The 27,351-nt window shown below is 48.2% G+C and overlaps 1 protein-coding gene and 1 long non-coding RNA gene across 7 annotated transcripts in view; one reads left to right on the top strand and one right to left on the bottom strand.

The window, feature by feature from the left end:
• The window catches only part of LOC141085046 (protein CEPU-1-like), a 1,055,154-nt gene that overhangs the window by 324,163 nt on the left and 703,640 nt on the right, over positions 1-27,351 (top strand). The window lies entirely within an intron of this gene.
• Positions 26,350-27,208, bottom strand: LOC141085044 (uncharacterized). The gene is made up of 2 exons (XR_012231201.1): positions 27,112-27,208; positions 26,350-27,033 (listed from the first exon to the last, which is right to left on the bottom strand). It is a non-coding gene; the product is annotated as an uncharacterized lncRNA (long non-coding RNA).

Raw genomic sequence — 27,351 nt, 5'->3', positions numbered from 1 at the left:
AAGGCAATGATGAGGGTGGGGGAGAGGACAATAATGGGATGCGAGGGAGGAGGACAATGAGGGGTCTGGGGGATTGGGAAGGGAGTAAGGGGTTTTTATAATGGATTTAGGAACAGGGGAAAGTGGAAGAAGACGTTATCGCTTATTATGTTTAACACAGTCCCTTACTGTATATAGTGTACTCACTTATTATACATGGCATAGCCCCTTAGTATATAGTGTACTCACTTATTATGTATAGCGCCATCCCTCAGAATATAGTGTAATCACTTTTTATGTATAGCACAGTCCCTTAGTATATAGTGTACTCACTTATTATGTATAACACCATCCTTAGTTACCTAATTTCCTCTTTTATCATGTATAACATCGTCCCTTATTACATACCATCCTTGCTAGTTATATAAGGTGCTGTCCCTTATTATATAGCTTCCTTTGCTGTACAGTGCTGTCTTTTACATTGTGTATTGTTGTTATTTTTGTTATTAAGAGCGCACTCTTTTGTTACATAGTCTGCTCTCTTGTTAGATATAAAATGACTGCTGATGGAGGAGTCGAACTACCAGTCCATTATATCCTCCATTAGGAAAGACGGTTTCCCATGCTCCATCAGCCATCATTGCATTTTATATCTAACAAGAGAGGATGGTATGTGATAAAAAAGAGGGCTCTATATAATCCAATTTGTAAGGGACGGTGTTGTACGTAGCAAAGGAGGGCACTCTATAAGGTACAGCAATATACATAAAAAAGAGACTATGTAATATACACTCACTGGCCACTTTATTAGGTACACCATGCTAGTAAGGGGTTGGACCCCCTTTTGCCTTCAGAACTGCCTCAATTCTTCGTGGCAGAGATTCAACAAGGTGCTGGAAGCATTCCTCAGAGATTTTGGACCATATTGACATGATGGCATCACACAGTTGGCGCAGATTTGTCGGCTGCACATCCCTGATGCGAATCTCCCGTTCCACCACATCCCAAAGATGCTCTATTGGATTGAGATCTGGTGACTGAGGAGGCCATTTGAGTACAGTAAACTCATTGTCATGTTCAAGAAACCAATCTGAGATGATTCGAGCTTTAGGACATGGCGCATTATCCTGCTGAAAGTAGCCATCAGATGTTGGGTACATTGTGGTCATAAAGGGATGGACATGGTCAGCAACAATACTCAGGTAGGCTGTGGTGTTGCAACGATGCTCAATTGGTACCAAGGGGCCCAAAGAGTGCCCAGAAAAAATTCCCCACACCATGACACCACCACCACCAGCCTGAACCGTTGATACAAGGCAGGATGGATCCATGCTTTCATGTTGTTTACGCCAAATTCTGACCCTACCATCCGAATGTCGCAGCAGAAATCGAGACTCATCAGACCAGGCAACGTTTTTCCAATCTTCTACTGTCCAATTTCGATGAGCTTGTGCAAATTGTAGCCTCAGTTTCCTGTTCTTAGCTGAGAGGAGTGGTACCCAGTGTGGTCTTCTGCTGCTGTAGCCCATCTGCCTCAAAGTTCGACGCACTGTGCGTTCAGAGATGCTCTTCTGGCCACCTTGGTTGTAACGGGTGGCAATTTGAGTCACTGTTGCCTTTCTATCAGCTCGAACCAGTCTGCCCATTCTCCTCTGACCTCTGGCATCAACATGGCATTTCCGGCCACAGAACTGCCGCTCCCTGGATTTTTTTTCTTTTTCGGACCATTCTCTGTAAACCCTAGAGATGGTTGTGCGTGAAAATCCCAGTAGATCAGCAGTTTCTGAAATTCTCAGACCAGCCCTTCTGGCACCAACAATCATGCCACGTTCAAAGGCACTCAAATCACCTTTCTTCCCCATACTGATGCTCGGTTTGAACTGCAGGAGATTGTCTTGACCATGTCTACATGCCTAAATGCACTGAGTTGCCGCCATGTGATTGGCTGATTAGAAATTAAGTCTTAACACACAGTTGGACAGGTGTACCTAATAAAGTGGCCACTGAGTGTATATACATGTATGTGTGTGTGGAGATATACAGTTGTGGCCAAAAGTATTGACACCCCTGCAATTTTGTCAGATAATACTCAGTTTCTTCCTGAAAATGATTGCAATCACAAATTCTTTGGTATTATTATCTTCATTTAATTTGTCTTAAATGAAAAAAACACAAAAGAGAATGAAGCAAAAAGCAAAACATTAATCATTTCACACAAAACTCCAAAAATGGGCCAGACAAAAGTATTGGCAGCCTCAGCCTAATACTTGGTTGCACAACCTTTAGCCAAAATAACTGCGACCACTTGCTTCCGGTAACCATCAATGAGTTTCTTACAAGCTCTGCTGGAATTTTAGACCATTCTTCTTTGGCAAACTGCTCCAGGTCCCTGATATTTGAAGGGTGCCTTCTCCAAACTGCCATTTTTAGATCTCTCCACAGGTGTTCTATGGGATTCAGGTCTGGACTCATTGCTGGCCACCTTAGAAGTCTCCAGTGCTTTCTCTCAAACCATTTTCTAGTGCTTTTTGAAGTGTGTTTTGGGTCATTGTCCTGCTGGAAGACCCATGACCTCTGAGGGAGACCCAGCTTTCTCACACTGGGCCCAACATTATGCTGCAAAATTTGTTGGTAGTCTTCAGACTTCATAATACCATGCACACGGTCAAGCAGTCCAGTGCCAGAGGCAGCAAAGCAACCCCAAAACATCAGGGAACCTCCGCCATGTTTGATTGTAGGGACCGTGTTTTTTTCTTTGAATGCCTCTTTTTTTCTCCTGTAAACTCTATGTTGATGCCTTTGCCCCAAAAGCTCTACTTTTGTCTCATCTGACCAGAGAACATTCTTCCAAAACGTTTTAGGCTTTTTCAGGTAAGTTTTGGCAAACTCCAGCCTGGCTTTTTTATGTCTCGGGGTAAGAAGTGGGGTCTTCCTGGGACTCCTACCAAACAGTCCCTTTTCATTCAGACGCCGACGGATAGTACGGGTTGACACTGTTGTACCCTCAGACTGCAGGGCAGCTTGAACTTGTTTGGATGTTAGTCGAGGTTCTTTATCTATATCCGCACAATCTTGCGTTGAAATCTCTTGTCAATTTTTCTTTTCCGTCCAAATCTAGGGAGGTTAGCCACAGTGCCATGGGCTTTAAACTTCTTGATGACACTGCGCACGGTAGACACAGGAACATTCAGGTCTTTGGAGATGGACTTGTAGCCTTGAGATTGCTCATGCTTCCTCACAATTTGGTTTCTCAAGTCCTCAGATAGTTCTTTGGTCTTCTTTCTTTTCTCCATGCTCAATGTGGTACACACAAGGACACAGGACAGAGGTTGAGTCAACTTTAATCTATGTCAACTGGCTGCAAGTGTGATTTTGTTATTGCCAACACCTGTTAGGTGCCACAGGTAAGTTACAGGTGCTGTTAAGTAAACAAATTAGAGAAGCATCACATGGTTTTTCGAACAGTGCCAATACTTTTGTCCACCCTCTTTTTTATGCTCGGTGTGGAATTTTATCCAATTTGGCTTTAGGACAATTCTTTTTGTGTTTTTTTCATTTAAGACAAATTAAATGCAGATAGTAATAGCAAAGAATTTGTGTTTGCAATAATTTTAAGGAAGAAACTGAGTATTATCTGACAAAATTGCAGGGGTGTCAATACTTTTGGCCACAACTGTATGTATATAATTATTATTTATTATTATAGCGCCATTTATTCCATGGCGCTTTACATGTGAAAAGGGGTACACATAATAAAAACGAGTAAAGTCATCGTAATCAGTACAAGTCACGACTGGTAAAGGAGGAGAGAGGACCCCGCCCGTGAGGGCTCACAATCTAATAGGGGTTTTGGGTGAGAATACAGTAGGCGAGGGTAAAGCTGGTCGTGCAGTGGCTTGGTCGATCGGTGGTTACTCCAGGTTGTAGGCTTGTCGGAAGAGGTAGGTCTTCAGGTTCTTTTTGAAGGTTTCCATGGTAGGCGAGAGTCTGATATGTTGTGATAGAGAGTTCCAGAGTAGGGGTGATGCGCAGGAGAAATCTTGTATGCGATTGTGGGAAGAGGATGTAAGAGGGGAGTAGAGAAGGAGATCTTGTGAGGATCGGAGGTTGCATGTAGGTAAGTACCGGGAGATGAGGTCTGAGATGTATGAAGGGGACAGGTTGTGGATAACTTAGTATGCCATGGTTAGGGTTTTTAACTGTAGTCTTTGGGTAATGGGGAAGCAGTGCAGGGATTGACAGAGGGGAAAGGCTGTGGAATAGTGGGGGGACAGGTGGATTAGTCAAGCAGCAGAGTTTATAATATATTGGAGGGGTGCAAGAGTGTTAGAGAGGAGGCCACAGAGCAAGAGGTTGCAATAGTCAAGACAGGAGATGATGAGGGCATGGACTAGGGTTTTTACAGATTCTTGGTTGAGGAGTGTACGGATCCGTGAAATATTTTTGAGTTGAAGTTGGCAGGAAGTGGAAAGGGCTTGGATATGTGGTTTGAAAGAGAGATCAGTGTCAAGGATTACCCCGAAGCAGTGAGCTTGTGGGACTGGGGAAAGTGGGCAGCCATTTACTTTAATGGATAGGTCTGCTGGGGGGGTCGAGTGAGATGGGGGAGAGATGATGAATTCCATTTTGTCCATATTAAGTTTTAGAAATCTAGCGGAGAAGAAGGATGAAATAGCAGACAGACATTGTGGGATTCTGGTTAGTAAGGAGGTGATATCTGGTCCAGAGATGTAGATCTGTGTGTCATCAGCTTAGAGGTGATACTGAAAGCCGTGAGATCCTATGAGCTGTCCGAGGCCGAAGGTGTAAATGGAGAAGAGCAGGGGCCTAGGACTGAACCTTGCGGGACTCCAACAGATAGGGGGAGAGGTGAGGAGGTGATGTGCGAGTGGGAGACGCTGAATGTCCATTCTGTTAGGTATGACGAGATCCAAGATAGGGCCAAGTCTGTGATGCCAAGAGATGAGCGGGTCTGTAGTAATAGGGAATGGTCCTAAAGGCAGAGGACAGGTCCAGGAGGAGGATAGAGTAGTTTTGCTTGGCCTTGGCAGTTAATATGTCATTGGTGACCTTAGTTAGGGCAGTTTCAGAGGAGTGGTGCTGCCGGAAGCCAGATTGTAAGCGGTCGAAGAGGAAGCAAGAAGAGAGTTTGGCGGACAGTTCAAGATGGATGTGTTGTTCCAGTAGTTTTGAGTAGTGATGGGCAATCTAGTTCATTTTGGTGATTAGTTCACCATGAACTAGTTCACTGAAAAGATTAGTTCAAAAGATTAGTTTATTTAGTTCAGTATTTCTCTGGATTCTGCTGAGAAGAGATTGATCAGTTCTAGTACGTTACACAGAAGCTGGGGCTCCTAGGATGAGTTATAGCTTTGTTAAAATGATCAGAAATAGTTAATACATCTGATCATTATATAACAAACTCTTGTTAAAGGGGTACTCAGTCTGGAGAAAAAAATTCAAAAGTTATTTATTCAAGTTAGTAATTTCCTTTTTTTTCTTTTTTAAATCTTCAAGCCTCCCAGTACTTCTCAGCTGCTGTATGTCCCACAGAATGTCAGGTTGCAAGGAGCTCTGTGTCAGACTGGGAAAATTACATGACTTCCGGCATACAGCAGCTGATATGTACTGGAAAGCTAACTTTTTTTTTTTTAAATGTATAACTTTCATCAGATTTCACTTGCCAGAGCAATATCAGAAAGCTGACCTGTGATTGGTTGCTATGGGGCAAAGAAAATCTTCCTATAAGACAGCCTGATAATTCTCCCCCCTATCCTGTGAGGAGCTGATAGGAAATGCATCATGTGACCTGTGAACTAAATGAACTATATGAACTGCTGAACTAAATGTTCTATTGAGAATGAATCAGGACAGCCTAGTTCAATCTGATGCATCTCACTGAGCCCAGCAGCGCCACCTGTGGTAGTGTAGAGTACTGACTCCTAATGATTGTGTATGAAGGAGCTGAGAAGCAGTTCAGCATCCACCATTTTGAGAACAGAACAGGAGCCAGTGGTAAAGATTTTAGCAAGACTGATCTTCTAGGCTACAGGAGGCTGATCCTCTACAGGAGGCTAATCTTATCACAAAGACAGGTGAGGGGCATGAACCACGCACAGAAACACTCTCTCTCTCATACACACATATGAGCTGTATCTGTCTACTGTGCAATTTCAGTTTTTATTAATATTATTATTACTATTATATTTGTATTTGATGTGTGGTATAGTGTTTTACTACCTTCTTTTCCAGCATCAGGAGCTATAAAGAGCAAGTGTGAGACAGACCAGGGACCTTCCTGGAGCTGTAGGAGGGATCACTCTCTGTCTCCTCCCACTTGTTGTTTAGTTCACAATGAACTAATCTCTGTCAGGATGGTGAACTAGATGAACTAGTTCACTCTGAAGATTAGTTCATTTTGAACTACTCACTCATGAACTACCTATCACTAGTTTTGAGGCATAGGGGAGAAGTGATATAGGGTGATAGCTAGATACAGAGGATGGGTCAAGCGAGGGCTTTTTGAGGATAGTTGTGACTGAGACATTCTTGAAGCATGAGGTGAAAACACCAGCTGTTAGTGATAGGTGGAAGAGATGGGTTAGGGTTGGGATGAATACTGTGGTGAGGTTTGGGATGAAGTGGGATGGGATCTGGTCAAGTGCATAGGTGGTGAGATATGATCTTGAGAGTAGAGTGGAGAGTCGATCTTCTGTAATTGTAGAGAAGTTGGTTTTGGAGGAGGAGGGCTGGGCAGTTTGGAGAAAGGGCTCTGGGGGTTGTGGACCAAAAATGTCTCTGATGTTATCAATCTTCTGCTTGAAAAATGAGGCAAAGTCTTCAGCTGAGATGAGTGGAGAGGGAGGAGGTGCTGGGGGACAGAGGAGAGATTTGAAGGTGTTGAATAGCTGTTTACGGTTGTGAGACAGGGAGGATATGAGAGATGAGAAGTAGGTTTGTTTTGCTGCAGCGAGTGTGGCCTTGAAAGTAGTGAGGGACTGTTTGAATGCGATGAAGTGTTCGTTGGAGTGTGATCTTTTTCATCTCCGCTCAGCAATCCTGGAAGCCCGCCTCAGTTATTTGTGCCAGGGCTGTCTGTTGATTTTGCGAGCTTTGGAATGTGTGAGAGGGGCAGCCAATTCCAGTGCTACAGCTATTGTGGTGTTATATAGAGCCGCAGCGGCATCCACATTGTGTAGGGGACTTTTGTCTGTAAGAGGGAGGAAGGATTCAGACAGTGAGTATAGATTGAGGTGTTTAAGATTTCTGCAAGGGTATGCAAGTTTGTGGGGTGGGGACTGTGTACCTGGAGATAAAAGGGAAGAGAATGTAAGAGGTTGTGGTCAGAAAGAGGTAGAGGTGAGTTAGAAAGGTTAGATAGGGAGCAGAGGCGGGTGAAGATGAGGTCCAGTGTGTGGCCATCTTTGTGAGTGGCTGAAGAAGACCATTGATTGAGGCCAAAGGAAGAAGTGAGAGACAGAAGTTTAGTGGCCGCTGAAAGGGATGTGTCAATGGGGATGATGAAGTCGCCCAAGATGATAATGGAGATGTCAGCAGAAAGGAAATGAAGTAGTCAGTTGGTGAAGTGGTCAAAGAACTTGGTGGATTGCCCTGAAGGGCGGTAAATGACAGCCAGTTGTAGATTGGAGGGGGGAGTAGATGCGCACAGGGTGCACCTCAATGGAATGGAGGGTAACAGAGGGTGGCAGTGGGAATGGAGTGAAGGAGCAGTTATCTGACAGGAGAAAACCAACTCCTCCACCATGCTTGCTGCTGGGACGGGGTGTGTGGGAAAGGTGGAATCCACCATACGAAAGTGCAGCAGGAGAGGCTGTGTCAGAGGGGGAGAGCCAGGTTTCAGTGATGGCGAGGAAGGAAAGTTTGTGAGTAATGAAAGCTCATGGAGGTAGAAAAGTTTGTTGCAGACAGAGCAAGCATTCCATAGAGTTCCTGTTAGTGGGGCTGGGAAAGCTAGGGCTGGGCAAATGGTTTTAAGGTTAGAGAGGTTATGGAAAGATGTGATAGAGCGTGGACAGGAGGTAGAAATGACTGTGGGAATGTGGTGAGGATATACATGGTGAGGATATATCTTTATATATACGTAGCTTTGTCACCATAAAAGGAGGAGGCCCAGACACATTTCTTGCACAGGGGCCCCAAGCTGTCAGTGTCTGCCCCTGCCCGGTATAATGTACACCGATGTGGAGTCATGTGCCCCGCTATAATGTACTACGGAGTGGTGTCATGTACCCCAGTATAATGTACCCCAGAGTGGTGTCATGTACCCCGATGTGGTGTAATTTACCCCAGTGTGGTTTCATGTTCCCCGCTATAATGTACCCTGGTGTGGTGCAATGTACCCCATTGTGGAGTCATGTATCCCGCTATAATTTACCCCAGTGAGGTGTAATGTACCCCGGTGTGGTGTAATGTACCCCAGTATAATGTACCCCAATGTGGAGTCATGTGCCCCGCTATAATGTATTCTGGTGTGGAGTCATGTACCCCGCTATAATTTACCCAAGTGTGGTGTCATGTACCCCGGTATAATGTACTCCGGTGTAATGTACCCCAGTATGATCTATTGCTGTATCACAGCCAGCAGCGCAATCATTGCTCCCTTCTCCTTTCTTGCAGCATGTACACCCGGCGCTGTGTGCAGCAGATTGCCACGTTTGGTGTCTTGTGGCTCTTGGGTTGAATCGGCTATCAGTCTTCTCCCAGTGTCATTTTTAGCTTGTGCTCAATGATTCTGTCGAGCCCAGGATTGGCTTTTGTTGCTGCTCTTCTGGCAGAGTGGGCGGTTTCTGTCACCGTTTCACCACTGGAGGGGTGGCTAGTATTCATCACTGCACCTCCAGCTGGGGCAGTTTCTGTTGCTGCGCATCTGGCGGAGGGGGCTGGTTTCTGTCGCTGTGCCTCTGGCAGGGTGACTAATTTCTGTCGCTGTGCCTCTGGTGGGGGGGCTAGTTTTCATCACTTGCGCCTTCAGCGGTGGCCAGTTTCTGTTGCTGCGCCTCTGGTGGGGTGGCTGTTTCTTTTGCTGTGCCTCTGGCGGCGGAGCTCTTTCTGTCGCTGTGCCTCTGGTGGGAGGCTAGTTTTCATCACTGTGCCTCTAGCGGGGACTGGTTTCTGTTGCTGTGCCTCTGGTGAGGGTGGCTGTTTCTGTCGCTGTGCCTCTGACTGGTCGGGCCAGTTTCTGTCGCTGTGCCTCTGGCAGGGTGGCCAGTTTCTGTCCCCGTGCCTCTGGGAGGGTGGCTGTTTTCTGTCATCGCTGCTCCTCTGACAAAGGTGCCGGTTTCTGTCGTCACTGCTCCTCTGGTTGGGTGGCTGGTTTCTATCGCCGTACCTCTGGCAGAGTGGCCGGTTTCTGTCGCTGTGCCTCTGGCAGGGGGACCAGTGTCTGCTACTGTGCCTCTGGCAGGGTGGCCAGTTTCTGTCGCTGCACCCCTGGCAGGGTGGCCGGTTTCTGTCGCTGCGCCTCTGGTAGGGTGGCTGATTTCTGTCGTTGCTGCATCTCTGGCAGAGGTACCGGTTTCTGTCGCTGTGCCTCTGGTGGGGTGGCCGGTTTCTGTCATCACTGCTCCTCTGGGAAGGGACCGATTTCTGTCACCGTGCCTCTGGCAGGGTGGCCGGTTTCTGTCGCTGCGCCTCTGGCAGAGGTGCCGGTTTCTGATGCCGTGCCTCTGGCGGGGTGGTTGGTTTCTGTCACCATGCCTCTGGCAGAGGTGCCGGTTTCTGATGCCGTGCCTCTGGTGGGATGGCCAGATTCTGTTGTCATGCCTCTGGCAGAGAGGCCAGTTTCTGTCACCATGTCTTTAGCAGGGAGGCCGGTTTCTGTCATCACTGCTCCTCTAGCATGGTGACCGGTTTCTGTCGTTGTGCCTCTGGCAGGGTGGCCGGTTCCTGTTGCTGTGCCTCTGGCAGGATGGCTGGTTTCTGTCGTTGCTGCTCCTCTGGCAGGGTGGTCCATTTCTGTCGCTGGCAGGGTGGCCAATTTCTGTCGACGCTGCTCCTCTGGCAGGGTGGCCAGTTTCTGTCATCACTGCTTCTCTGGCAGGGTGGCCGCTTCCTCTCCTTGCTTCTCCTCTGACAGGGTGGCTGGTTTCTGTCGACTGAAAATAGCGTTTTGGAATAAAATATAACGTTTAATCAGTATAGTAGTAAAAATAAAAATAGACCTATATAACCTAAAGTGCAAGGTGCTGGGACAGACAAGACAATAAGTGGCACACACACAAATAACAAAACACACTGCTCTACACAAGACCTTTAGGGACCCTCAGTCCTTTCCTATACGGCAAATTTGCAGTTGTTGTACCCTATGGTAACAGTACTTTATATCAACTGTACACAACTCCAGTTTCAGAAGAGGGTAGAAATAATCAGATTGTGTTTAAGTTGCACAGTTACACAATTGCAAAAGACCACAACACTTCAGAGTATATGGACCAGCTTAAACAAGGCATTACTCTGTGTCCAGCTAAAATGCATGCACCAGTTTTATATGTTTGCATACAGATGAGTAAATTGTAGGTGTTGCAAAAAAATGGCTTGCCACGCAAACAAGCTGCCTGCCACTGATCAGACCTTATGCTTCATGGCGTATCCCACATCTATCTAATGGGTCATCATACACCATACTCTTGTGCAAGGACTGCACTATGATGAAGGCAGATCCTAAGGAGGTCTCACTCGTATTGGGAGGTGTTATACACTACACATTCATCCTTCCCATTAACATACAGTGATGGACACTCCGATAATAGACCCTTCCCGTCATAGAAAAAGGGTTCAAAACGACATGTAGGCAAGTCAAGTAAACAGGCGGTCTCACCCCATTCTTAGGGAGTCATTTGATGGTTACTGTGTTACTCTTTCCAGGTTCAGTAGTGGACACTCTTCCCCCATTCTCCCGACGCGTTTTGTCACCGCTCATCAGGGGAGTACTTTGGGGCCGATGCGACCATGTTGCCAGAGAAGTTGCCGTCATATGTGGGCAATTTGATGCTGTCCATCCTTATAATCGCGCCTTACCTTCAAACGGCGCAGTACATCCGGTTTACGGTTACTGGTGCTTCCATTTTTTTGGACCGCAAACATATAGCGGATATCCTCTATATAAGCCGCAGTACTGCCGGTTTCTGGACCGCAAGGATCCACCAGACATCCGGTACATGCACCGCAAGATGCTAAGTGAAACGCAAGCGCTTGTACCGCTGCATGCGCATATGTAAGATGCCATACTCTGTATCCCAGACATACCAAGGAAAAATATTTCTCCACCGGGTATGAGAACAGACATTGCAAGATAAGCCCGTCATTCAGAAGGTAAAATCACATATTTCTGGGGCGGGCAGTTCTAAATTTTTGCAGCTACAGTTTTGGTCACATTCATGAGAACCATCCCATTGTGTACAGGTTCCTATTCACGACATGACTATTGGGGAATCTATAAGAGGTATTCAAATGGATCACCATGCAGGCAAAGTGCACCACCTAACTTAGTCCTACCCATTGTTCTTCAATTACTTATCAAAGGTGGGGATCAATGATAGACCTGATAATCAGAAATAACTGGTCCTTGCATTACTACAACCAATCACCCCAGAGAGTATTGGAGGGAGGGAGGAAGGAAGGAGAGATGGGTAATTAAGAACAGATGAGGGGCCTGTCCATCTCTAGAGTTACCTGATCTCACCTGGACTCTACCTAACGCCAAAGTTGGAACCCTAAGGACTTTGGTGAAAGGACTAAACATTAATGACCTAGGACTTCACTTTACTGTTGAAGTAAACAGGTCTAATCTAGCGTTCCTTGTCCAAAGAAGTTAGAGTGGCTAAGTGACCACAAGCAATCCACCATCATCGCCTGTAATCCGCCGTCGACTCCTGTAAATCACAATCGTCGCCTGTAATCCGCCACCGTCTTCTATAATTTGCCGTCGTCTCCTGTTATCTGCCGTCGTCTCCTGTATTCCGCCGTAATCTGCTATAATTCGGTCTTTCGGTGATACCATGTTGCGACCAATGTTCCTGATGGAGAGGACGCCGCCACGTTCCGTATTCCTGTAATCGTGGCGCACCACAGGTGAATCTCCCGCACTGAGGATGATCGGCCAGCAGGGGTTGCCCTCGCATAGCGCAGTATCATCAGCTGTCATCCCTTTCATCAACCAAAGCCTCCACCTTCAGCGCTGGATGAGAACAGCTGAGAATGCGCAAAGGGGAGTCAGAAATCAGTGGGAGATGGGAAGAACGAAGAAGCCGAGGACACAGCTCTGGTTATTGGTGTCACACAACCTGGTGTATCCATGCTGGAGAAGAGCCACCGCCATGAATGTCCCCCTGTGATGAGCCCCCAGCACTGGTGTGACCCGGTCTGGGGCGTCTCCCCCAGTAATGAGCCCCTGTCAATGGTGTCACCCGGTTTGGGGCGTCTCCCCCTGAGATGATCCTCCGACACTAGTGTCACCTGGTCTGGTGTGACACCCCCCCCCCATGATGAGCCTCCGGCACTATTGTCACTTGGTATGGTGCGTCCCCCCATGATGAGCCCCTGGAACTGGTGTCATCCAGACTGATGCATCTTCCTCCCCCATGATGAACCCCCGACACTGTTGTCACCCAGTCTGATGCGTCTCCCTCCCCAATGATGAGCCCCCGGCACTGGTGTCACCCAGTCTGATGCGTCTCCCTACCCCATGATGAGCCCCCGGCACTGGTGTCACCCAGTCTGATGCATCTCCCTCCCCCATGATGAGCCCCTGGAACAGGTGTCACCCGGTCTGATACTTTTCCCTCCCCATGATGAGTCCCTGACACTGATGTCACCCGGTCTAAGGTGTCTACCTCTCCCATAATGAATCCCTGGAACTGGTGTCACCCAGACTGATGCTTCTCCCTCCCCCATGAGGAGCGCCCAACATTGGTGTCACTCGGTATGGTGCGCCCCCCCATGATGATCCCCTGGAACTGGTGTCATCCAGACTGATGCGTCTCCCTCTCCCATGATGAGTCCCTGGCATTGGTGTCTCCCAGTCTGATGCATCTCTCTCCCCCATGATGAGGCCCTGGAACTGGTGTCACCCGGTCTGATGCATCTCCCTTCCCCATGATGAGCCCCCGACATTGGTGTCACCTGGTCTGATGCATCTCCCTCCCCCATGATGAGCCCCTGTAACTGGTGTCACCCAGTCTGATGCGTCTCCCTGCCCCATGATGAGACCCTGGAACTGGTGTCACCCGGTCTGATGCGTATCCACACCCACGATGAGCCCCTGTAACTGGTGTCACCCAGTCTGATGCATCTCCCCCATGATGAGCCTCCGGCACTGGTGTTACCCGATGTGATGTTGCAAACGTGTCGCTATAAAGCTTTTATGTCAGAGTCTGCCGTGTGGGTGATGATGAGATTTTCCGCTGACCCCTGTCTCTCTGCGGTCATGTCTTGTGATGAACAGTGTAATGGGTTACTCCGCACTGAGGGCCACGGACTCGCTGATAGCTCTCTCTAGCCTTACTCTTATAATATAGGTCAGTACACTGATATCTCGCTGATGAAATTGTCGCCGTGTGTCTGGCGTTCTAGTAATGGCTGCATCGTTTTTCTGGAGCCACAGCTACTGAACCAGAACTGAGACTTCTCTTCAGCTTCGGCTGTTTGTTGCTTCTGCCTGTGAGGACGTCCGGGAAGGTGTGCAGCATCAATGTTCGGAAAGGTGTGAGACCTCTTCTGGGAGGCTGTGCGGCGTCCGCCTGCTTAAAGGTGTGTGACCTTTTCCAGGAGGGTGTGAGGCCTCTGCCTCCAGGAATTTTTGCAACCTCATCCGGGAAAGTGTGCTGCCTCCACCTTTAAGAGCGCATGTGGCCTCCTCCTCCAGGAGCATGTGTGATGTCCACCCCTGGGAGGGTGTGCAACCTCATCTGGGAGGGTGTGTGACCGTGTCTGGGAGGGTGTGCGGCCTACAGCTCTGGGTGGGTGTGCAACTGCATCAGGGAGGGTGTGCGGCCTATATCTCTGGGTGAGTGTGAAACCACGGCTGAGAGGGTGTGCAGCCTACGCCTTCACGAAGGTGTGCGACCTCATCTGAGAGGGTGTGCCACCTCATCCGGGAGGATGTACATCCATGTCTGGGGAGGGTGTTGGGCCACGACTTACTCATCAGCCTCGTTATGTAAGTCTATTGATTAGCAGGTGTCGCACAGCTTCGGCCCTTCCCTCGAGGATCAGCAGATATGATCAGCACCCTGTGACTTTATCCCCTGGTATCTGCCATTGTCTCTTACAGGGTTAGTTGTGTGTGGCCTACAGGAAAATCTCCCGTACAGCTAGAGCAAAATACACTACAACAATGCACACTGAGCACGCAACGCCACTGATAGGTGTACTGCCGCTCTTCGCAGGACCCATAACACACAGTTGGTTAATGGCTACTGCTAGTGATTCTATAACACACAGTGGGGTGATGGCTGCCGGATGTGGCCCTATAACACACAATGGGGTGACGGCTGCTGGATGTGGCTCCAAAACACACAGCGGGGTGACGGCTGCTGGTTGTGACTCTAGCACACAGTGGGGTGACGACTGCTGGATGTGACCCTATTACACACAATGGGGTGACGGCTGTGGGATGGGACCCTATAACACACAGTGGAGTGACGTCTGCTGGATGTGTCCCTATAACACACAGTGGGGTGACGGCTGTGGGATGTGACCCTATGACACACACTGGGGTGACGGCTGTGGGATATGACCCTATAACGCACAGTGGGTTGACGGCTGCTGAGTGTGACCCTATAGCACACAGTGGGGTGCCAATGCTGGATGTGGCCTTACAACACAGTGGGGTGACGGATGCTCGTTGTGACCCTATAACACACAATGGGATGGCTGCTGGATGTGGCCCTATATCACACAGTGGAGTGACGTCTGCTGGATGTGGCCCTATAACACAGTGTGGTGACGGCTGTGGGATGTGACCCTATAACACACAGTGGGGTGACGGCTGTGGGATAGGACCCTATAACACACAGTGGGGTGACGGCTGTGGGATGTTACCCTATAACACAGTGGGGTGAAGGCTGTAGGATGTGGCCCTATAACAAACAGTGGTGTGACGGCTGCTGGATGTGGCCCTATATCACACAGTGGGGTGACGACTGCTGGATGTGGCCTTACAACACAATGGGGTGACGGCTGCTGGTTGTGACCCTATAACACACAGTGGGGTGACAGCTGCTGGTTGTGACCCTATAACACACAGTAGGGTGACGGCTCTGGGATGTGACCCTATAACATACAGTGGGGTGAAGGCTGTAGGATGAGGTCCTATAACAAACAGTGGGGTGACTGCTGCTGGATGTCGCCCTATATCACACAGTGGTGTGACACCCCATGAAATGTGAGGTCAGGCAATGATACTCTGTCCATACAGGGGGCGATGCTCCCAGGGGTTGGTCTCCATCCTCTTCGGGTTTGGGGTCAGACTGTAGGTTGCGGAGGTGTTGTGATTGACTGCCATGTAAGGAGCCCAGCCACTGTGTGAGCAGGAGAAGGTCGGGAGGGTTTTCAGACATCAATCTTCCCATTCACTGACTGCAAGCACAGATCCTGACAAAGCGCGCTCCTCAGTGACGGAGACTTTCTATCTGGCTGCAGGGAGGAGCATGGAAGCTACGCGACTGCACAGGACAGACAGACGTCTCCAGGCCCCCAGTCTGTGGAATGGAGCGTGGGCAGCCTCCAAAGCCATGTTCAAACAGTCAGTGTCTGTCACCAGTGGGTGATAGTACAGGAGCCGTGATAGTACAGGAGCGATGTGTTTCTATTATACTTTTCCTCTGATTGTTACTCCTGGTGTCAGGGATATAACCCAACTTCTGCTGCCACTTTCAGTTCCGGTTAGGAACTTGCATCTCTCTGGCGCCCCCCTTATCATCAGGTCAGTCAGGGAACTGCACCTAGGGTAAGTAGTCGCCGGAAAGGTTGCCTTGTTGCGTACTGGTTATCGAGCATGCTGCAGTGAGGGCGGTATGTATATCACCAGTCCCAGGCTGGGAATACACACATAAACCTCTGATCCGTCACTGCCAGGGTTCCCCCCAATAACACCAGGATGCTATGCTGCCACATGTTCCTTATTTGATAATAAAACCTATATAGGGTCAGGAACCAACCCACAAGTAGCGTGATTTGGCGCGGAGTACGTGTCGGTTCGATCATAGAGCAAAAGAACGAAACTAGTAAATTTATAAGTTTACTCCAGAAAATATAGGCAGTGTTTCCAAAAATACAAAAGATGTTACAAAAGGAGACAAAATACCATATGTACAGACAGTCAGAAATAAAAGGAATTAAAATAGGAAGCTTACCCTCTCTCAGTCAAAGAGGAGGAGAGAATGCCACAGAAAAGATTCAGTCCACAGCATGGACGTTAGCTGTCTTCCCCAGGTCTGAACGGGTCTCAAAATGGTTGTTCTTCTTTTATGGTTTGCCCATAAACTTAGGAACTCCCACCTTTATTGACCTCACATATGGGCTGTTCCCAGGAGGACCTCCTATTTTGAAAAGCTATTAAAAGCTTCTACTTGCCATATCTTTGGCTGGGAAGCTCATAGAGTGACGACCGAGGCATTATATTTTCTCCTGCAAATTTACTTTTTTGAGACCGCACAAGACCTGTCTGCGTGTTACTGGGGGCAGAAACTCATTTCCCAGGTTTCTGATGACCCCAGAGGTCGCAAAATATTGCCGTGCATAGCCCCAATTATCTTGATCCTGGAAATCTACTTCTCCTGTTTCTAGGTTTAACGGGAGTTATTAAATTTGAGTTTGAGCCTTTTAGGATTAGGACAAAGGAAATCTTGGAGGGAAAATAAATCCCACACTTAACTGGCCAGAATAATAAAAGTTATCATCTGCTGAAGGGAGGGGGGGAGTGGATAGAATTTTACAGAAGCGGACTGAGGGGGCTTGAAGCTGTGTGTCTGCAGATGGAGCTTAGTGCTACAAAAACCAAAATGGAGGGAGGGTAACAGGCAGCCCTGGATGTGTACCTAAGATATTAGGAAATGATTCATATTGCCCTGATACCTGTTTTTTCCTTATAAATACTGATGAGAAATACTGACCTGATACTGAGTGTGTGAACGTGGCCGTAGCAGGGGCAGACATGCTGCCGGTTCAACCGATGCAACTGCATCGGGGCCCAGAACGGGAGAGTGCCCCTGACGGGCATACAAAGCAATGAGGTGAATGACAGCCAGCGGCAGTATTGGGCTGAGTTAACACGTGGCGTTTTTTTCTCGTTTCCGCGGCGGTTTTAACCGCGCGATTTTACCACGAAAACGCGAAAAATAAGCATCCCGTGCATTCCTATGGGATTCCGCAATGCTGTGCTAATGCTGCGGTTTTTACCGCGGCGGAATCGCTTTGCGGTAAAAACCGCAGCATGCTCATTAATTTGCGGAATCGCGGCGATCCCGCACCCATAGGAATGCATTGTTCCACTTACTTCCCGCATGTGGCTGTGCACACCATGCGGAAAGTAAGCAGAACATTTGCGGATGGTACCCACGGTCCGGAGGAGAGGAGACTCGCGAATAACTGCGAGACATCGCGATCCCGCGAGAACGGACGTCATCGCGGGCATTTTCGCAAAGGATTGCTGGGAACGGATGCGCGGGACGTCGGAAGGTAAGAATAACACCATTTTTTATTTTTTTTTTTACATTCTATCTTTTACTACTGATGCTGCATAGGCGGCCTCAGTAGTAAAAAGTTGGTCACACTCGTCAAACACTATGTTTGACGAGTGTGACCAACCTGTCAATCAGTTCTCCAAGCGATGCTACAGATCGCTTGGAAAACGCTAGCATTTTGCAAGCTAAATACGCTTGCAAAATGCTAGTTTTTCCGCGGGAAAATCGCGGGAATTTAAAATGCGATTTTCCCGCGGACTGGAATTCCGGAATTCTCGCAGTAATTTCCGCGAGAGTTCCGGTACGTGTGCACTTAGCCTTACCGCTAACAGGAGAAGCCGAAGGGCCCGTTCTGCTGCATGCATGTGATATCACGGTCAAATGGGCCCCCTTCCTGACCTCACCTGTTAGCATACATTATGCTGCTGTTCGGCTATCACTGGTGTGGTGCTGTGACGGGTGGCAGATGAAGGAAGAGAGGAGAGAGGGACTCTCTGTGAGTCACTGAATTTGCAGCTCTGCCTGTGAATCACTGCTGCTGCTGTGCTCGTATGCTCTCTTCCCAGCGTCTCTCAGTGATCCGCGGGGCTGGGATATGCATAAAAATGGGGGGGGCGGGGTGAGGAGGAATCACTAGTCTAGGTAGGAGAAGGGTCAGCCCTCCGGGAATAAAAGTCTGCAGGGCTGAGAGCTGATAATCTAGACAGGCTCTATGTCTCCCCTGCTCATTTCCTGTGTTCCTCTGGGATGGACCAGCTCCCTGCAACTGCACTGTAGGTGCACATTCCATGTGATGTATGTTGAACTGTCTAGTGTGTGTGTTTGTGTGTATACTGCTGTGTATATAAGGCTAGTGTGTGTATATACTGCTGTGTATATAGGGCTAGTGTATGTATATTGCTGTGTATATAGGGCTAGTGTGTGTATACTGCTGTGTATATAGGGCTAGTGTGTGTGTATATGCTGTGTATATAGGGCTAGTGTGTGTATATACTGCTGTGTGTATAGGGCTAGTGTGTATATACTTCTTTGTGTATATAGGGCTAGTATGTGTGTATATGCTGTGTATATAGGGCTAGTGTGTGTATATGCTGTTTATATAAGGCTGGTAAAGTGTGTATATGCTGTTTATATAGGGCTAGTGTGAGTATACTGCTGTGTATATAGGGCTGGTAGTGTGTGTCTATCTTGCTATGTGTATACACATATGTGATTATACTTATTTTATACACAGTGTACATGCATGAGGGGTCCCCAACATATTTCCTGCACAGGGGTCCATAGCTGCTTGTGTCCGCCCCTGGGCCGTAGTGTACCTCACGTCTCCGGTATCCATGATCAATCGTTCTCACGTCCTGCCACTCAGTATCATGTCTGCTGCACGCTGTCACTAGTGGAAATGTTGTCTTGTAATACTGTATAGTGGCCACAAGATGGCAGCACAGGCACACAAATGGTTGCAGCTAAGCAGAGCCTCGTACTGCACACTCTGTGGTGAGCGTTGGAGTCTTACATAGGACTACAGGTGACATTCACCACATATGTACTCAGTTATCACAGTGGTGTTAGATAGGATTGCAGGTGACATCACTGTATGGTGTTATATAGGACTGCAGGTCACATCATTGTGTTATCTATGGTGTTACATAGGACTGCATGTGACAACACTGTTGTTGTTATTATTATTAGTTATTTATATAGCGCCATTAACTCCATGATGTTGTACATGAGAAGGGGGGTTACATACAAAGTTATAGATATCGTTAACAGTAAGCAAATTTACAATGACAGACTGGTACAGAGGGGAGAGGACCCTGTCCTTGCGGACTTACATTCTACGGCAGGGGTGGGGAACGTCCGGCCCGTGGGTCGTATACGGCCCGCCATATCATTTGATCAGGCCCGCAGCCGCTCCAGAGCCGCGATCGGGTACCTTGTTGCAGGAGCCAGAGGAGCACTCTTGCTCTGCTTCCTAGCCCCGACTGCTGGATACCACGCACTGATACGTGCACGCACTGACGGGGACTGAGCACACCCCGCTGGACCCCAGCGGCCCCCGCGCACTGATACTAATGAAGAGGACGAGTATCCGCGTGCCAGAGTGTGAGCTGCGCTGGACTGGTCTGCGGCCTGCCTCCCCGGCCTGCCTTCTTCATCACCCCAGCCTGCCATCTTCATCACCCTGGTCACCGGTGCGGTCGTGACCGTGTGCTGCTGTGTGTGCGGTGCGGGGCCTGGGGGCCATCCAGGAGTCACTGTGTTCTCACTGGACCACTCCAACACCAGGTCAGTATGTGCTGCCTAATGGGGACCTGTGCTGCCTAATGGGGACATTTGCCTGCCTATTGGGGACCTGTGCTGCCTAATGGGGACCTGTGCTGCCTAATGGGGACCTGTGCTGCCTATTGGGGAGATGTGCTGCCTATTGGGGACCTGTGCTGCCTATTGGGGACCTGTGCTGCCTAATGGGGACCTGTGCTGCCTAATGGGGACCTGTGCTGCCTAATGGGGACATTTGCCTGCCTAATGGGGACCTGTGCTGCCTAATGGGGACCTGTGCTGCCTAATGGGGACATTTGCCTGCCTAATGGGGACCTGTGCTGCCTATTGGGGACATGTGCTGCCTATTGGGGACATGTGCTGCCTATTGGGGACATGTGCTGCCTATTGGGGACCTGTGCTGCCTAATGGGGACATTTGCCTGCCTAATGGGGACCTGTGCTGCCTAATGGGGACCTGTGCTGCCTAATGGGGACATTTGCCTGCCTATTGGGGACCTGTGCTGCCTATTGGGGACCTGTGCTCCCTATTGGGGACATTTGCCTGCCTATTGGGGACCTATGCTGCCTAATGGGGACATGTGCTGTCTATTGGGGACCTGTGCTGCCTAATGGGGACCTGTGCTGCCTAATGGGGACCTGTGCTGCCTAATGGGGACCTGTGCTGCCTAATGGGGACATTTGCATGCCTATTGGGGACATTTGCATGCCTATTGGGGACATGTTCTGCCTATTGGGGACCTGTGCTTCCTAATGGGGACATTTGCCTGTCTATTGGGGACCTGTGCTGCCTAATGGGGACATTTGCCTGCCTATTGGGGACCTGTGCTGCCTAATGGGGCTTCTGGACAGCCTGAATACATGTGAGGAATGCCTGTTTGTTAAGGAATCCCCACATGTATTCAGGCTGTCCAGCAGCTGCAAATCATGCAAATGCGTCGACAGAAACTAAATCTCCGAGCACGCCAAAATACTCAGAGGACACCTGAGCATGCTTGGGAAAACCCAAGCAACGAGTATACTCGCTCATCATTATTAATAATTTTATGCGGCCCCCGAACGCTATTATAAAATTCCAAATGGCCCTCGGCAGAAAAAAGGTTCCCCACCCCTGTTCTACGGGATAGTGGGGAAGAGACAGAAGGTCGGGGTGCAGCAGCTCTGGTGGTGATGAGGCGGCAGCTCAGGCGGTGGTGAGGCGGCAGAATGGTTATGCAACAGCTCTGGTGGTGTTGAGGCGGCAGCTCAGGTGGTGGTGAGGCGGCAGAATGGTTATGCAACAGCTCTGGTGGTGTTGAGGCGGTGGCGAGGTGGCAGAATGGTTATTGTAGGCTTTCCTGAAAAATGGGTTTTCAGGTTCCGTTTGAAGGATCCGAGGGTGGTGGATAATCGGATTTGTTGAGGCATGGAATTCCAGAGGATGAGGGATATTCAGGGGAAATCTTGGAGGCGGTTGTGTGAGGAACGAATAAGTGTGGAGGAGAGTAGGAGATCTTGGGAGGATCGAAGATTACGTGAGGGAAGATATTGGGAGATTAGTTCAGAGATATAGGGAGGGGACAGGTTATGGATGGCTTTGAAGGTCAGAAGGTCAGTGTTAGTAGTTTGAAATGGATTAGTTGGGGAATTGGGAGCCAGTGGAGGGATTTGCAGAGGGGAGAGACAGGGGAGTAGCAAGGCGAGAGGTGGATTAGTCGGGCAGCAGAGTTGAGGACAGACTGGAGTGGTGCAAGAGAGTTAGCAGGGAGGCCATAGAGGAGAGTGTTGCAGTAGTCAAGGCGGGAGATGATGAGGGCATGTACAAGAGTGTTAGTAGATTGAGGGCTGAGGAAGGGACGGATTCTGGAAATATTTTTGAGTTGGAGACGACAGGAGGTGGCAAAAGTTTGGACGTGTGGTTTGAAGGACAGGGCAGAGTCGAGAGTTACTCCGAGGCAGCGGATTTCAGGTGTGGGAAAGAGCGTGATGCCATTTACCATAATAGATAGATTGGGTAGGGAAGATATGTGAGATGGAGGAAAGATAATGAGTTAAGTTTTGTCTACATTGAGTTTTAGGAAGCGAGAGGTGAAGGAGGATATGGCTGATAGACACTCTGGGATTCTGGACAGCAGAGAGGTGACATCTGGGCCAGAGAGGTAGAGCTGAGTGTCATCCGCATATAGGTGGTACTGGAAGCCATGGGACTTTATGAGTTGTCCTAGACCAAGGGTATAGATAGAAAAAAGTAGGGGCCCCAGGACAGAGCCTTGGGAGACTCCAACAGAGAGAGGGCGGGATGAGGAGGTAGTGTGGGAGTGGGAAACGCTGAATGTGCAGTCAGAAAGGTATGAGGCAATCCAGAATAGGGCAAGGTCTTTGATGCCAAGGGAAAAAAGAATCTTTAGCAGTAGGCTGTCGTCGACTGTGTCGAAGGCAGAAGACAGGTCGAGAAGGAGGAGGATGGAGAACTGTCTGTTAGCTTTGGCTGTAAGTCATTAGTAATTTTGGTCAGGGCAGTTTCAGTGGAGTGGTGGGGGCGGAAGCCAGATTGGAGGATGTCAAGGAGGGAGTTAGATGAGAGGTGGGAGGAAAGTTGAGCATGGATATGCTGTTCAAGGAGTTTGGAAGCAAATGGGATCAGTGATATGGGGCGATACCTGGGCATAGCAGTTGGGTCAAGGTTTGTTTTTTTGAGGATGGGTGTGATGGTGGCATGTTTGAAGGCAGAGGGGAAGGTACCAGAAGATAGCGATAGGTTGAAGAGATGGGTTAGGGCTGGGATGAGCGTGTTAGTGAGGTTGGGGAGCAGGTGGGAAGGGATGGGGTCAAGTGCACAGGTGGTGAGGTGTGATTTGGAATTTGGAAAGGAGATGAGTAAGCTCTCCTTCAGTGATGTTGGAGAGGGAGGTTATTAGGGAAGGGCAGAAGTCTGGTATGTGGAGTGGTTGGGGTGGTGGAACAGTAAAGGTTGCCTTGTTTGGATGCTACCAATGTGAAACTTGTCGAGAGTAGAAGATGTTTAATTGCTTAAAATGAACCTGCCAAAAGGTTTGGCCGATACGAGTTACAACCACCGCCTTTCAGGGATTATCTACAGCATTCTATAGTGCTGTATACAGTTGTGCTCAAAAGTTTACATACCCCAGCAGAGTTTTTGCTTTCTTGGTCTTTTTTCAGAGAATGTGAATGATAACACCAAAACCTTTCCTGGTTTATGCAGTTCAACAACCTTTTCCCGTAGATCATTTGACAATTCTTTTGTTTTCCCCATGACTCACAATCCAGAAACGTCAGTGGCTGGATGAAGGATGCAAGAGTCTGTCTGGGTCCCAAAAACTCACTCAGCTTTTATGCACACACACTGATTACAAGAAAACAGGTCACAGGTGAGGATGTTACCTTTAGTAGCCATTCAAACCCTTTTAAACTGTCAACTTCTGTGCATGTTATCAGGGCAAAATCACCAGGGTATGTGAACTTTTGATCAGGATCATTTGTATGTTTTGGGTTGTCATTATGATTTAAAAAGAGAAAACACAGTAGTTTGACAATAAATATCTTCACCCAACCACTAACCTTGAGTGGAGAAAAAGTTTTGTTATCATTAATATTCTCTGAAAAAATGCCAAAAAAGCAACAATTCTGCCGGGGTATGTAAAATTTTGAGTACAACTGTATCTGCCCCCAACCCGACCTGCAAGAGAAGAAAAATAACTTTTATTATACTCACCTGCGGGGCGGTCCGGTCCGAGGGGAGTCGCACGTCCTGGTCCGCCACCTCCTGCTTGCTTCATGGCTCCCCGGCATTGCAATCCTGCGCAGGCGTAGTTATCCGCCCTGTTGAGGGCAGAGCAAAGTACTGCAGTGAGCAGGAGCTGGGCCTCTCTGACCTTTCCTTGCCCCTGCTCACTGCAGTACTTAGCTCGATGCGTGCCAGGGAGCCATGAAGCAAGCATGAGGACGGCATCACAGGAAAGTGGGAGGCGCCGAACCAGGACCTGCGACACCCATTTGACCGGACCCCCCCAAAGGTGACTATAATAACTTATTTTTCTTCTCTCTCAGGTCGGATCGGAGGCAGATATACAGCATTATGGAGTGCTGTGTATAAGCCCTGAAAGGTGATGGCCGTGACTCGTATCGGCCAAAACAGCTGACAGGTTCCCTTTAAGTTTTTCTTCCTGGCTTATTAAAATAACAAGTCGTGTGTAAATATTGGTTTTTGTGGGAATTGGATGTTGCTGTTGTGCGGCTCAGGGAGCAAGGACTCTGAGTGCCATGTACACACAGTTTACAAAGCCCTGACACATTGCCAATAAAATTACCCCGAGATGTCTCACTTATTGCTCTGGAGGAAGACTGAAGACAACGACGTGGCTTTTTCTTTTCCTTTAAGAATCTTTGCTTTGAGGATTGTTCGAGAATCATCTCTGCGAGCTATAAAAACCACAAAGAAGCAAAGGTATATTGACAACTCCTGCAGGCTGCGAGCAGCCGAGATGCCTCCCAGAAGGAGCTGGAGCCACGTTGCCTCCCAGAAAAAGCTGGAGCCTTGCCACCTCCAGGAAGGAGCTGGAGCCTCGTCGCCTCCCAGAAGGAGCTGGAGCCTTGCTGTGTCTCAGAAAGAGCTGGATTCTCGCTGCTTCCCAGAAGGAGTTGGAGCCTCGCCTCCCAGAAGGAACTGGAGCCTTACCGCCTCCGAGAAAGAGCTGGAGCATTGCCGCCTCCCAGAAAGAGCTGGAGCCTCATCACCTCCAAGAAGGAGCGGGAGCCTCAAAGCCTCCCAGAAGGAGCTGGAGCCTCAAAGCCTCCCAGAAGGAGCTGGAGCCTCAAAGCCTCCCAGAAGGAGCTGGAGCCTTGCCGCCACCAGATGGAGCTGGAGACTCTCCGGCCTCCCAGAAGGAGCTGGAGACTCACTGCCTCCCATGTAACACCCTGAGGGAGAACTGAGGGGATGGCCACTCATGTAGTCCACATTGAGGAGGCCAAGTAGTGACTCTGGATTATTAGGACTATATTTCCATTTAATTTATTTTCTTTTTCCAGTTTGTGTGCAGGCATACTAAGATGGCGAAAATTCTGTATCCAGGGCAACAGGATGAGCCTCACCAGGGCTGCCATATACCGAAGCCTCCGTCCAAACACAAAAACACCATCCTCAAACATCTCAACTATGCAAATCGTCCTCATTGAAGGGTCATGACAGCAGCAGCATCTCATACTGACTGTAAAGTCCGGCTGTCTGTCTTCTGCCACTGACATATAATCAGCTGGTGCCCATCCTTGGGTGAGAGTTAATAAAGGCCACCATACACATTCGATTACCTTCAGCCGAACCTGTAGATGTCTAATGTGTATGGGGCCCTATCAGACGATGATGACTGAGAGAAGTATTGCATGTCCGATGAGCTGAAAAAGTAAAATAATGTGTATGCAAAATGTAAATGCATATGAACACATGACCTTTACACAGAGAAAACAAAACACAAAACAAATATCCTAAAATAAAAAAGTAAAAAATAAATTGCAAAAATTGCTTGAAGGTACTAATAATAATAAGGGTATTTAGTTAACATAGTTTTAATAATTGTACATTATTTTGATCAAAATTATGTTAACTAAATACCCTTATTATTACTGCCATCATACAATTTTTGCAATTTATTTACAAGACCCGGTACGGGGAGTCCAAGGAGTCTCTGCTGCTTGATAAAGAGACTGATCCCCCTGAACGTTGTCTTTCTACCAGACAGGACCAGGTACAGGGAATCCAAGGGGCCTCTACTGACTGGTAAAGACTGTTCCCCCTGAATGTTGTCATTCTAAAGGACAGGACCAGGTACGGGGAGTCCAAGGGGCCTCTGCTGCCTGATAAACTCTGATCCTCCTGAACATTGTCATTCTACCAGCCAGGACCAGATGAGGGGGGAGTCCAAGGGGTCTCTACTATTAGACATACTGATCCCCCTGAACTTGTCATTCTACAGGACTGGACCAGGTACAGGGAGTCGATGGCACCTCTTTTACTGGACTTACTGATCCCTTAAACTTGTCATTCAAAGTTTCTGGAAGTCTGTGAAGAGTCATCAGACTTCCTTGTGGCTGGTAAGCTGAGAGAAACTCATGGGTTTCTTCAATTATTAATATAATGGGAAGGACTCGTAATCTTGAGTGACCACCAAAACTTCTGCTTCTATAAGGGTTGTGCATTACACGACTGTCCAATAAAAAGGGCCTAGATGCAGACTGACCTGTTAATGTTGCTGTAGGCCGTGGCTCTAGACAGATATAAAATAGATATGACAGGCTCAAACCCCAACTTAGGTGCTCTGGGAAAAAAACAAGACTAAAGTATAGGAGTAACCCCGGCACACTAATAACATGAAAGTAAAGTCTTCTCAACGACAGTCTTTAATTGTTGTGATTTTATTGATTGTGAAAAAAGGGTGGTGTTACAATCCAAAAAAGGGTGGTGTTACAATCCAACGTTTCAGCTCTACTTCTCGAGCTTTCATCAGGGATATGACTACAATATATACAATAAAAGAACAAAAATCAATAAATAAACTTTATAAAGTATTATAAAACCAAACATCTAGTGATAGGTGATACATAAGGTGGGGACAGTGTCATACATCCTTTGTGAAGGTGTGTATGGATCTATAATGATGTGAGGCCAGTGAGTATGTATTGTGGTGTGATACGGTGAACATGTGAGAGGTTGAACAGAGGAATAGAGTGAAGGTGTAAGGAGTTGAAAAGCATGAATGTGTAGGTAGTGTTGAGAAAGGGCATTAAGGGACAGTGAAGTGGAGTGGGAATAAAAGTGAGGTCATCTAAGGAGGCAGTGTGTAAGGGGTGCTCTTGGAAATGTTAAGGCATAAGGTATAAATACCTAGATCCTTGGTTTTGAGGTGTGTGTATAAGTGGTATAGGTTTGCCTTTGTAATCCAGCTGCTGGAACGGTACCTATAGTAACCACTGAGAAAGGGTATAGGTTAAGGAATAGCAAGGTATATAGAAAGAAAAGATATAAAGGAAAGTTTTAGGGGTCACATACCGATGTGTAGGGTCAGCACGTGACTCCCGTCCTAAGGACAAAAAAGCAGGTCAATAAGCTGAGATGGAGAAAGGAAACCCAGTCTATGAAGACTGTAGGGCACCATTACCTTGTGTCCTAAATCTAGTCAGGTGTGGAGGAGGCCGGAAGTGCATGTGGCTTAGTGCAGTGATGTTAAATACTGTCAAGCACTTCCTGATTGGGTGGGGAAGGGGCGGGAATGGGGGGAAGAGCCATTGCCATCTTAGTGAGGTCAAAAAATGTCTGAATGAATGTACTGAGCATGTGCAGGGCGGGGATAGAGAATGAGCATGTTTTGACTTGACAGGAAGTGATGGTGGCAGTCGCC

Source organism: Dendrobates tinctorius, unplaced genomic scaffold (genome assembly GCF_039654945.1).
Source record: "Dendrobates tinctorius isolate UK_male_01 unplaced genomic scaffold, ASM3965494v1 ptg000028l, whole genome shotgun sequence".
Lineage (NCBI taxonomy): Eukaryota > Metazoa > Chordata > Amphibia > Anura > Dendrobatidae > Dendrobates > Dendrobates tinctorius.
This window is presented reverse-complemented; position numbering and strand designations above follow the sequence as displayed.